This window comes from Anabrus simplex, chromosome 14, assembly GCF_040414725.1.
Source record: "Anabrus simplex isolate iqAnaSimp1 chromosome 14, ASM4041472v1, whole genome shotgun sequence".
Taxonomy (NCBI): Eukaryota; Metazoa; Arthropoda; class Insecta; order Orthoptera; family Tettigoniidae; genus Anabrus; species Anabrus simplex.
The window spans coordinates 45,498,686-45,509,770 of record NC_090278.1 but is presented as its reverse complement, the minus strand read 5'-3'; the positions used below and the strand labels follow the sequence as shown (position 1 = coordinate 45,509,770).

General features: G+C 39.2%; 1 protein-coding gene across 1 annotated transcript in view; it reads left to right on the top strand.

The window, feature by feature from the left end:
- Window positions 1-2,409: 2,409 nt before the first annotated feature.
- The window catches only part of LOC136885285 (zinc finger protein OZF), a 76,529-nt gene continuing 67,853 nt past the window's right edge, over window positions 2,410-11,085 (top strand). Inside the window, exon 1 of the mRNA XM_068230220.1 lies at window positions 2,410-2,545. The gene's annotated coding sequence lies outside the window, so the exon portion shown is untranslated. The remainder of the gene's footprint in view (window positions 2,546-11,085) is intronic.

The window sequence follows — 11,085 nt, the reverse complement described above, 5'->3', positions numbered from 1 at the left end:
TTTTTTGTCTACTAATGTCCACTGACAGCTTGGAGCATACCACTTGGTTCAGCAGCTTGTCTCCTTTCTCCAAAGTCTTCCAAGTCCTAACATTCCTACATTTTTGTAACGCTACTCTTTTATTGGAAAAGATCTAGAACAAATCAAGCTGGTTTTCTTTGGATTTTTCCAGTTTTTAATTCAAGTATTCTTGCTGAGAGTCCAATAGACAGGAACCATACTCTAGTTGGTGTTTTACCAGAGACTTACATGCCCTCTCCTTACTTCAACCCCTAAGCACGCACATGCAGATATTTGTACCTTTTATTTTCAGTCTCATTTAAGTGATTACCCCAATGAAGATATTTCTTTATAGTAACACCTTGGTATTTACAGTGACCCCCATGAGGAACTTTCACCCCACAGTGCAGTAAATAAACTTCAGAGGACTTTTCCTATTAGTGAAGCCTACAACTTGGCTTTTAACCACGTTTATCATCATGCCATTGCCTGCTATCCGCCTCTCAACGTTGCCAAGGTCTTTTTTTGCCATTGCTCAAAATCTTGTAATTTGTGTACAATGTAACATCATCTGCAAAAAGCTTGATTCCAGTTCTTCACTCATAGGTCCAATAATACTGCCTTGAGGAATTCCTTCCTTATTAGTTCCAAATCCTACCACCAGGCAAACCTCGCAATATTCCATAACTCTGACGTCAGAATGTTCTGGTGGAATTGTGTTGTGTCACTTTCTTGGCTGGTTACGCATGATTCCTTTTGTGAAGTGAATGTTCATTGAAACTTAAGAAAATTGAGGAATTCTCTGTGAAATATTATGGTTATTGGGAAGAAAGATGTAGCAAAGTTTGTGCCGGTGGGCACACGATTTTAGCTTTCTCTACTACGTTTTAGGCCTGGGCAAAATGCCGTTGGAAAGTGTATCACCTGGGAATTTTATCCCTATTCTGTTTAGTTTTATTTCCTGTGCGACTTACGTCGCTATGTTTTTTGTATCTTCTCAGCCCGCGGGGTAGTGCTCCATCGTACATTTACGTTGTATTCTGCTCTTATCTTTGTTATTTCATGGTCGGGTCTTGGACCGGGTCTGAAGCGAGTCTATCGCTCGTGGCTCGTCCGCTGTCCGGCCGAGTTCGGCTTGGCCTAGATTATTGGTGGGTGGCGAGTTGATTGTCGTCCATCATGGAGCTTGGACGTGTTTTGCGTTGGCTCATGGCTAGAGCATTGAAATACCACAAAATGCCTGGGTAATTCATAAGATATGAGGGGATTATGCCCTCAAGGTTGTTTTGATTCTTCTGGGAGTTGACGTCCGCAACATACGTAATGTTTTCATTCTTTTGGAAAGTTGTGAGTATAAGATCCCGGACTGACGCCATGCGTTATCTAATGTGCAACGACCAAAAGTAAGTTATGTTTTTCAAGATTATTCCAATGTTCTTTCTCCTGTTCCTGGATTGCCTCGCCTTAAAACTTGGTTAAATTTGGTGGATATTACTCCGCCCTACGAATTACATTCTGTTTTATCTCCTTCGGAGAGAACTTGGAAATTTGGTATTGTGGAAAGTTCTCGGCTTACTGACTGCACCATTTCAAACTCCGTACCGCAGGAAGATCTCTATCGAACCTTGTATATCTCTCTGCATCTTTCTGGGACAAATAACTTCATTGTAAATCTTAATTTTTTGGATCATGCAATAGATAAGGGCAAGAAATCCTGTAATTTTATGTAATTAATGTTCTGGAAAAACTGTTTACCTTAGATGCTTTCTGCCAGAAGATAATTTTTCAAATTAATTATTTAATTCTTTAATGTCAATTAATGCTTTCCTCTCAGAGGAAAATATTTTGACTTAATCTTTAATTATATTTAATTAATTTCTACCTTTTAATTTTATCTTGTCATAAACGGTGCACTGTAGGTTTTAAAGAAGAAGAAAAAGGTATGCTTTTTAAAAAAGGGTAAAGTTTTTGCAAAGGAATTATTGATTAAATGATTTAATTGTTTTGAAAGAAATTAAGCAGTGTTTTTCTTTCCTTCATACTTCAAACATTGCCACCGCAAAAACCGCTAGGTTACGGTCCGAATTGCCTCTGTTTTATGGTCCTGTTCCTAATTTGGTTGAGTATCCACGCTTCCTGTTTAATTTTGTCCTTGTTTGAGTTTTTTTACCTTTGTTTACTTGTACCAGTAATTGCCGGTACGAGCTGGTACAGTTAGTGGTAGCCTCGCGGGGTTTTTGCAATTTTGGTACCGGTAGTGTATTTTTAATATCCTTTCCGTAGCACGGTGGTAAGTGAATGAAGTATTGAAGGAAGGACCTGTAGGTCAAAAGAGAATGATGTAGGGTATTATTGTAAAAGAAATGCATTCGTCTTGTTTATTCTGAATATTCTTGTTTCATGTAATCTCTTCACGGTGTTCTGTGTCTTTCCTGTTCGTGCGAGTCGTAGTGACTGTTTGGTGTCATGAGTGTACAGTTGGTTATCCTGCGACCAGCTGTTTAGTTCCGCTGTAACCTGCTTCCTTGGTTCCTGCCTCTCAGGTGTAGTGTATCTTTGCTTTCTTCTTTCAACATAAATTGGTGAGTATTGAGAATTTTTGATATTTGGCATTGTGGTACGAAATGGTACCTTTTGAAATGGCGGTGGGTGTCCGCTTGGGATACAAATCGATTAGCCTTGGGCCATAAGCATACTACTGTTAATCATGTGCTCTCTGTGTTTCATATGGCGTTGCTGTTTTAACTTTCGTTCTACGTACGTGTGTGTACCTTTTCTAGATCGGTGTGCATTAAATTTTAATTACTACTCGGTGAGCTCGTGTGATTTTGTTCACCGCGTGAAGTGCAGTTGTTTTCCTGTGTTTAATGTGTGTTTACATGTAATAGTTCGTGATCTGGGAACGCTTTATTGAATTATTAGTCCTGGTCTTGTGTTTTGAATCCCAGATTTAATATGGTGATTATTATTATTGTTTCCTGGCCTGTGTATTTGTCAAGGTGTGTACCAACATTTAATATGAGAAACTACTGTTTCTAAGTGTGTTCTGATGTGCTAGTACTGGCGTGTGAACCGAGATTTTACTCAACCTAAATTTAGGCCTAAGCATCGTGTGTTATTCATTTGTGCTACTGGTATTGTACCATCATGTATTGGAAATTATCTTCTCCTAGCATCGTTATTACCTGTGGTCACGTATTTTAATTGTTTCCGGTGTAGCGTGATTTCCCTGTGCCCGAGTTATCCATGTCGTTAGTGAATATTTATGAGAAATACTGGCCTTAGGCTGGTTTGTTTCGGCTTTCATGCTAGGTGTGTTTTTTTTTTTTTTCCTAAATTAAGTGAAACCTAACTGTGGTGAACTATTCAAGCTGGTTTTGAAATTTAATATGCTCTATAGTATACCAGTTATCTTGACCTTGTAAACTCTTCTCCTATTATTATTTAAGATTTTTCCCTGCGGTGACTCGTTGGCCGGTCACGTTATTTACTGGTGGGATTGCTGAGCAAGCCTATAATGATTATATTAACCTTTGTAGCATTTATCTTAACCATCTATGGCTTCTGGATGTGATGACTCTGACTTTGTTCTGTGTTTGCTGATCTGTGCTGGCTGTGGGGTAGGTGTTTGCAAATTTGCATGAATGAAGTATTTCATTTTTACCCTGTCTCGCAGTTGGTTTTGGTTGGTGATTTGCTGGGCAGAGGTTTGAGTAATTCACATCATCCCTAATATTGTGGAGTTATGGGGAAGGCATCAGTTATGGTGGTATGAGGTTAACTTGTGAGCATTTTGCCTGTATTTGATGTGAATATGTGCAGGTGGTACCTACGTTAGGCCTAACTAATATCGTTCTTATGCTCGCCTTGCTTCTTTTGAAAATTTATTGAAATTTACTGTTGAAAATTTTTTAACTAACCTTCTATTTGATATGAGCTGCCATGTATTAGTAACTTTTGAGTTATAATTATTTCTGAATTGTTTAAAATTGTTTACCTTTCTGGGCTACTTGAGGTTCGGTCATATTTTCTTCTGGTGATATCTTGACTGAGTATTGAAATTATATCTCCTGTATTATTTTTTGCTGGAGTTCTGGGGACTGTCATTGGTGGTGTGTTCCTGTTCCTGCTTTGCTACAGCTGGCCTGTGCTGATCGTGGGGGCTGTGAGTTGTCTATGGCATGAGTAATATTCTACCTTTCCCTGTTTCACGGTTGGTGTGGGTTGGTGCGTGGCTGAGCGGTCGCTCGAGTCATTTCACCAAGGTTTCTGTTTGTGTGGGGTTATTGTGTAGGCATTCGTTGTTGTTGAATTCTGTCAGGCAGTAACTGTGTGGATGCCTTGTTGACCCTGTGTCTGGACCTATTCAGGTCTTTACTAGTTCATCTGTGCTGGTTATTGGCCGCTGGTAGTCTTCTATTTCTAACGGATACCGTGCTCTCCTATTAATTTAACCTTTTCCCTTGTTGTAGTGTGGTCGCTTAGTGTGTGGCTTTCCTCAAGTTTCTGGCTCATACATTTTGGTCTTGCTTTAGTTAACTTCTGAAAAAGGTTGTCCTGTTAACCTCCTTGCGGTTAGGTCTGGTTCATGTGTGGATATTCTTAGGTGACTAGTGGTATCTTGTATAGTTTGTGGGGTACTCTGCCATGGTCATTGTGTTCATGGAATTCCTATGTTGTGAAAATTTCTAAACCTATTTTTATTTAACTGCATTCCATTTGAGTTGTGGATTCCATCGGCCTCCCTACCATTTCTACTGTGTTGGATTGCTGTTGAGCTAATGTGGTCTGTAGCCTGAGGATGGAAAAGCCTCTTAACCTAATAGGATTGGGTGCAGATTGGTGTTGGGTGATGATATTGGTACCAAGTATTTGTTGTTTGGGGTTTATATTTCGGGGTGGGCATGATAGTTTCGCAGCATGTCGTTGAGGGTTGTAAGTGTCCCTTTTTCCCTATTGGGGCTGGCGCATGCATGTTGGAGCTAGTCATGGTTATTTTATCGTTTCTGTGTTGTGTTGTTGGCTCCTTATGACATGTCAGGTATGGACTGGTTGTTGGTCTTATTATTGTACCTTGTGTCTTCGTAGATTTGGAAATACCCTTCGGTGTGGGTCTATTGCTCTGATGGAATAACTTTAACTTGTGTCATGTAACTTGTTGGTTTTGTGTGTTCTGGTTTCTTCGCTTTTGGTCTCACTGCATTACCTATTGATCTGACGTTATCTTGTGTTCTGTTGGTACCTCTTGCAATGCTCAGTTAATGTTTACCTGTCTGTCTTTGACATTTTTTTTTCTCTTCAGGGGATCTAATTTGTTGTTTGGTCATCTTACCGTTCTGTGGAGTCATTAACTTGGTATGGGACTCGTTAATGGTCTTTAGGCGGTACCGAAGTCGCCCAACTGTTAGATTATGGGGTCTGTATGTTGTGTTCCTTTATTCTTCATTATCGATGAGCATTTTTCTAATGTCCTGCCTTCTTTTCTGCCATGTATATTTTATTTTACCTTGTTTCCTGGTTGTATGGAAGGGTACCTGCTTAGCGGTGATGCGGCAGTATGAATCTGCGGATGTCATATATTATTAGCCTGGCTAGCTCCGAGGTCTTGTAAAAGACAACCGGTAGATTAGGTTGCGTAGGTCATTGCTCTAATTTCCTGATGGTCACTTGGTTTGAGGTGGATTTCATCGCCTTTTCTTACTTAATCAGGTGTCCTGTATGAAAGCATGTTGTTGTGAATTCAATGAAGTTGGAGGTTTTGTGACTTCGGATTAGTTTTCCCTCCTGAATATCTTTCATCCATTTTCTATTCTGTTATCCCTATGGTGTTAACGAAGGAACGGTTATGTGTTTATTATTATTCATCCCAATATTAATCTTGGCTGGGTATTGTTGTTGCTTGTTCGGTTGTTGATGACAAACATTTTACGCACCTCACCATCTTATTGAATCAGAAGTCTCCTTCCGTACTGCCAACGTTATCTTGTCTCGAAGACTTTTCCTCTAACCCTAGGATATTTTAATTGTCTTAAACTTACAGTAGGTGTCTGATATTGTTGAATTGAAGTACTGTTTCCTCTCAGTTCTCTTGTTCAATCTGGTAATGTGTTGTGATTGGGAATGTTGAACCAGTAATGGTTGCAAATTTTACTTGATGTCTGTGATAAAGTCTTGAGGAAATTTAAAATGCATTAATTGCTCACCGAGCGGTAGTATTGAGGTGGTTTTGGTTCTAATAATTTGAAATTAAGTGTGCTTCGGAAGGTCAGCATGTGAGATGGATCTGGTTAGCAAATTGTATCTCTTGATATACGGCGGGTTATATTATCTACACTGTTACGTGGTTGGTCTTGAGGTGGTTTGGTAAGTACATGTGATGTATGCCTTAACTTAGTGTGTCACGAAGTTTAGTGTTCTAGTGGGTACTGTTGTTTAACTTGGGGTTGTGTTGTTGATATTGTGATGATGTTAACGGGTAACGGACTCTCACCGTGTGGTGAATCTGTAATGGATTATTGCACTGCTGTTTGAAACTGGTGTCGAAAATTCTAATGTCTAAAACTTGGACGTGTGCAATTATTTAAGTGTCGTTCACTCTGTTTTGGTGGAATTTGAAGAGTTACTTATGTTTGTGCGGTTTACTCTTGTACTGCTCAGTAGCCAACCTATGCTCTTATGTGGTATGCTTTGGCCCAGGTTCAGTCGATGTAAGGTTAAAAATTTAAAATTTGATCTGTTAATTGAATCTTACTTATCCGTTGAATGTGTTCACCAATTTATCTTATTCTTCTTGTTTTCTTTCTTGTGCCTTGCGTCTTTATCTCGCGGTGTTGCCAATTTGATTTGTAGTGAAACAAGAGGCTGCATTTCTTACTGCTTAAAAACCTGATGAAAAATATATCTGTGGTGAAAATTTAATTTCAAAGTATGGTCAAAGGTATTTAAAAATTATGAAAAGCATTTCAGGAAACTGCTATTGAAAATGTGTTACCAATAGTTTTGATGGACATTACAAATTAAGGAATTGTGCAAAGAAAGGCAATGATTATATGTTGTACAGCAATTGAATTAAGAGGTTAATTTTGGATTTTCGTATATTCCACGTGGTTCCATGTGCTGAGCAGGAAAGTGTGTTTCTAAGTGTGAAAGAACTTCAGGTAATTTATGAATGACAAAGGTTCTGGATAAACATTAATTTGGTTCAATTTATCTTTCAATTGGTGGAAAAGAAAAGGGATTATCATCAGTGCATGCAAACATGGGTTCGGATGTAACAGTTGTGTTAGATCGTTTATCTACTGTTGTGATTGTGAGGTTCTCCGAACATTGAACTGTTCTGGTCTGTAATCACTGGTATTAATATTTAAAAATGAATCTAAAGTGGGTATTCTAGATATGTATTAAGATAGTTTTGGTGCAGTGATCATTTTCTTATATAGACTCATTATTTTGAAATTTAGTTTGTGTCTGGATCACTGGGCGTGAATGGAGATTATCTTGGGTTTTCCAGGGGGAGGCTGTGCCGGTGGGCACACGATTTTAGCTTTCTCTACTACGTTTTAGGCCTGGGCAAAATGCCGTTGAAAAGTGTATCACCTGGGAATTTCATCCCTATTCTGTTTAGTTTTATTTCCTGTGTGACTTACGTCGCTATGTTTTTTGTATCTTCTCAGCCCGCGGGGTAGTGCTCCATCGTACATTTACGTTGTATTCTGCTCTTATCTTTGTTATTTCATGGTCGGGTCTTGGACCGGGTCTGAAGCGAGTCTATCGCTCGTGGCTCGTCCGCTGTCCGGCCGAGTTCGGCTTGGCCTAGATTATTGGTAGGTGGCGAGTTGATTGTCGTCCATCATGGAGCTTGGACGTGTTTTGCGTTGGCTCATGGCTAGAGCATTGAAATACCACAAAATGCCTGGGTAATTCATAAGATATGAGGGGATTATGCCCTCAAGGTTGTTTTGATTCTTCTGGGAGTTGACGTCCACAACATACGTAATGTTTTCATTCTTTTGGAAAGTTGTGAGTATAAGATCCCGGACTGACGCCATGCGTTATCTAATGTGCAACGACCAAAAGTAAGTTATGTTTTTCAAGATTATTCTAATGTTCTTTCTCCTGTTCCTGGATTGCCTCGCCTTAAAACTTGGTTAAATTTGGTGGGTGTTACTCCGCCCTACGAATTACATTCTGTTTTATCTCCTTCGGAGAGAACTTGGAAATTTGGTATTGTGGAAAGTTCTCGGCTTACTGACTGCACCATTTCAAACTCCGTACCGCAGGAAGATCTCTATCGAACCTTGTATATCTCTCTGCATCTTTCTGGGACAAATAACTTCATTGTAAATCTTAATTTTTTGGATCATGCAATAGATAAGGGCAAGAAATCCTGTAATTTTATGTAATTAATGTTCTGGAAAAACTGTTTACCTTAGATGCTTTCTGCCAGAAGATAATTTTTCAAATTAATTATTTAATTCTTTAATGTCAATTAATGCTTTCCTCTCAGAGGAAAATATTTTGACTTAATCTTTAATTATATTTAATTAATTTCTACCTTTTAATTTTATCTTGTCATAAACGGTGCACCGTAGGTTTTAAAGAAGAAGAAAAAGGTATGCTTTTTAAAAAAGGGTAAAGTTTTTGCAAAGGAATTATTAATTAAATGATTTAATTGTTTTGAAAGAAATTAAGCAGTGTTTTTCTTTCCTTCATACTTCAAACATTGACACCGCAAAAACCGCTAGGTTACGGTCCGAATTGCCTCTGTTTTATGGTCCTGTTCCTGATTTGGGTGAGTATCCACGCTTCCTGTTTAATTTTGTCCTTGTTTGAGTTTTTTTACTTTTGTTTACTTGTACCAGTAATTGCCGGTACGAGCTGGTACAAGTTGTTTTACCAGAATGGCAGCAATAGCAAAGGTGTATTTTGGGAATGTTGTTAACAGAAACAGCTGAGAAGAAGTCCACCGGCTGTGAACTCTCATCCGAGAGATAGTGGGTTCGAATCCCAGTGTTGGCAGCCCTGAAGATGGTTTTCTGTGGTTTCCCATTTTCACACCAGGCCAATGCTGGGGCTGTACCTTAATTAAGGCCATGGCCACTTCCGTCCAACTCCTAGCCCTTTCCTATCCCATCATCGCCATAAGACCTATCTGTGTCGATGTGACGTAAAGCCACTAGCGAGAAGAGGTCCCATATCAATCAATGGGCTAAAGAACATGGTTAATAAATTGGAGGAAACAGATGAATTAGGTGTCGCACAAGAGAGAGGACAGTGGCATATTCCCATGGATGTTGTTGATGAAGTTGCTGTAGCTACCCGTGCAGCATATGACTCGAATTCTGCAACCATTGCTTGAGCTTTGTCATGTGGCACTCCTCCTGTCAACAGTTCACAGGATTTTGCAGTGCATTTTACTCTGGTGTTCCTACACACTTCATACTTTTCACAAATTTCAATCCCAAGATGTTGCACAGTGCTGTGATTTTTGCCCTTTGGTTTTTGACATCCGTTGAAGTGGGCAGCATGTTGCTGGGGAATATCGCGTTGACTGATGAGGTGCATTTTTCTCTGAAGGGTGTTGTGAACGCACAGCACAGTCGCAGTGAGGTTTGACTCCTGCACACTCCGGGCAGGAACAACCATTTCATTCAACTTTCATGACTGTTTGGTATTGTTTTACAAGGTCCTTTTTCTTTGAGATGACCACTTGCAGGCCTGTTGGGTGTGCAGTGATATCATTGATGAAATTAAAATATTCATGGAATGGAGATAAGAAACATGTAATAAATTGGATGGTTCCAAAGAGATGTTCAGTTTGATATCCTCTAGGAAGGGAAACATCCCTTTCATGTGTTTTTGATGTTTATTACAAAATGCAGGACTGCTTAGTAAATGTGTTGTTTGATTAAGTAGTGAGGGGGAGGGGAGGAATCGTGTTCTATTAAGTAATCTGATCGCTGAAAATTACTTTTTGTGTTTTAAATAATATGTTAAATAGTTCTTCGAAAAAGATAATGGTGTATTCGGAATTTAATTTAGGTTAATACTATGATTATCTATTTTATCTAGAACACTGTGAATGTTTTCATGAAAGGAGTACCTTTTTTCCTTTTTTGAAGGGTTGTTAAATCCCAGCTATCCGACCTATTTTGTACTGTAGTGCAGTACAATAGAGCGTTAGCAAGTGGGTTCCTGCTAGAACCCTATGTGGTCTTTCAGAATGCTTTATGCATATCTTGTGCTTCTGGCACGTGGAGTCACACTTATAATGTACAGTACAGCATTGTTATAACGTATGTATTAAATAAATTATTGGAAGAAACTCTTGATAAATAAAACATAAAAGCCTTCTTTCTGCACTCACAATCAACAATGAACATATGTAGAAAGCAGTTCTTTTGGCAACTTTTTCTTTTTTGTATCATCTGTTGTTTATCAGATGTCCAAAGTGCATACGGTGATAAATTGTTGTTTTGTGCACTCTGTTGTGTTTTGATTAAAGACTGCAAAATGGGTGATAATCCAAAGGAATATTACAGTTACTATGGCTGAGAAACTATGTGCTATAAGGCTATTCTGGGGTAAAAGCCAAAACTATTGCTTTCGATTTAGAGTTGGAAAAAGTACAGTTGAAGACTAGAAGAAAAATTGAGCAGAAATTAAAAAGTGGTATGCTGTCCACGGTAGTGGAAGTGGAATGGAAAGAAGAAAAACTATGATGAAAGATAAGCATAAAACGTTAAGGAAGCATTTTTTACAAGTGGTTTTACGTCGCACCGACAATGGGAGAGGAAAGGCCTAGGAGTGGGAAGGAAGCGACCGAGGCCGTAATTAAGGTACAGCCCCAGCATTTGCCTGGTGTAAAAATGGGAAACCATGGAAAACCATCTTCAAGGCTGCCGACAGTGGGGTTCGAATCCGCTATCTCCCGGATGCAAGCTCACAGCTGCACTCCCCTAACCGCACAGCCAACTTACCCTGTGGAGCATTATTTTTGTGGCATAACACTTAAGGGGAAAAGGCTTGCCATTACTGGGCCAATATGGCAGGAACAAGCATTGCAGTTTGAGCGACAAATAGAGG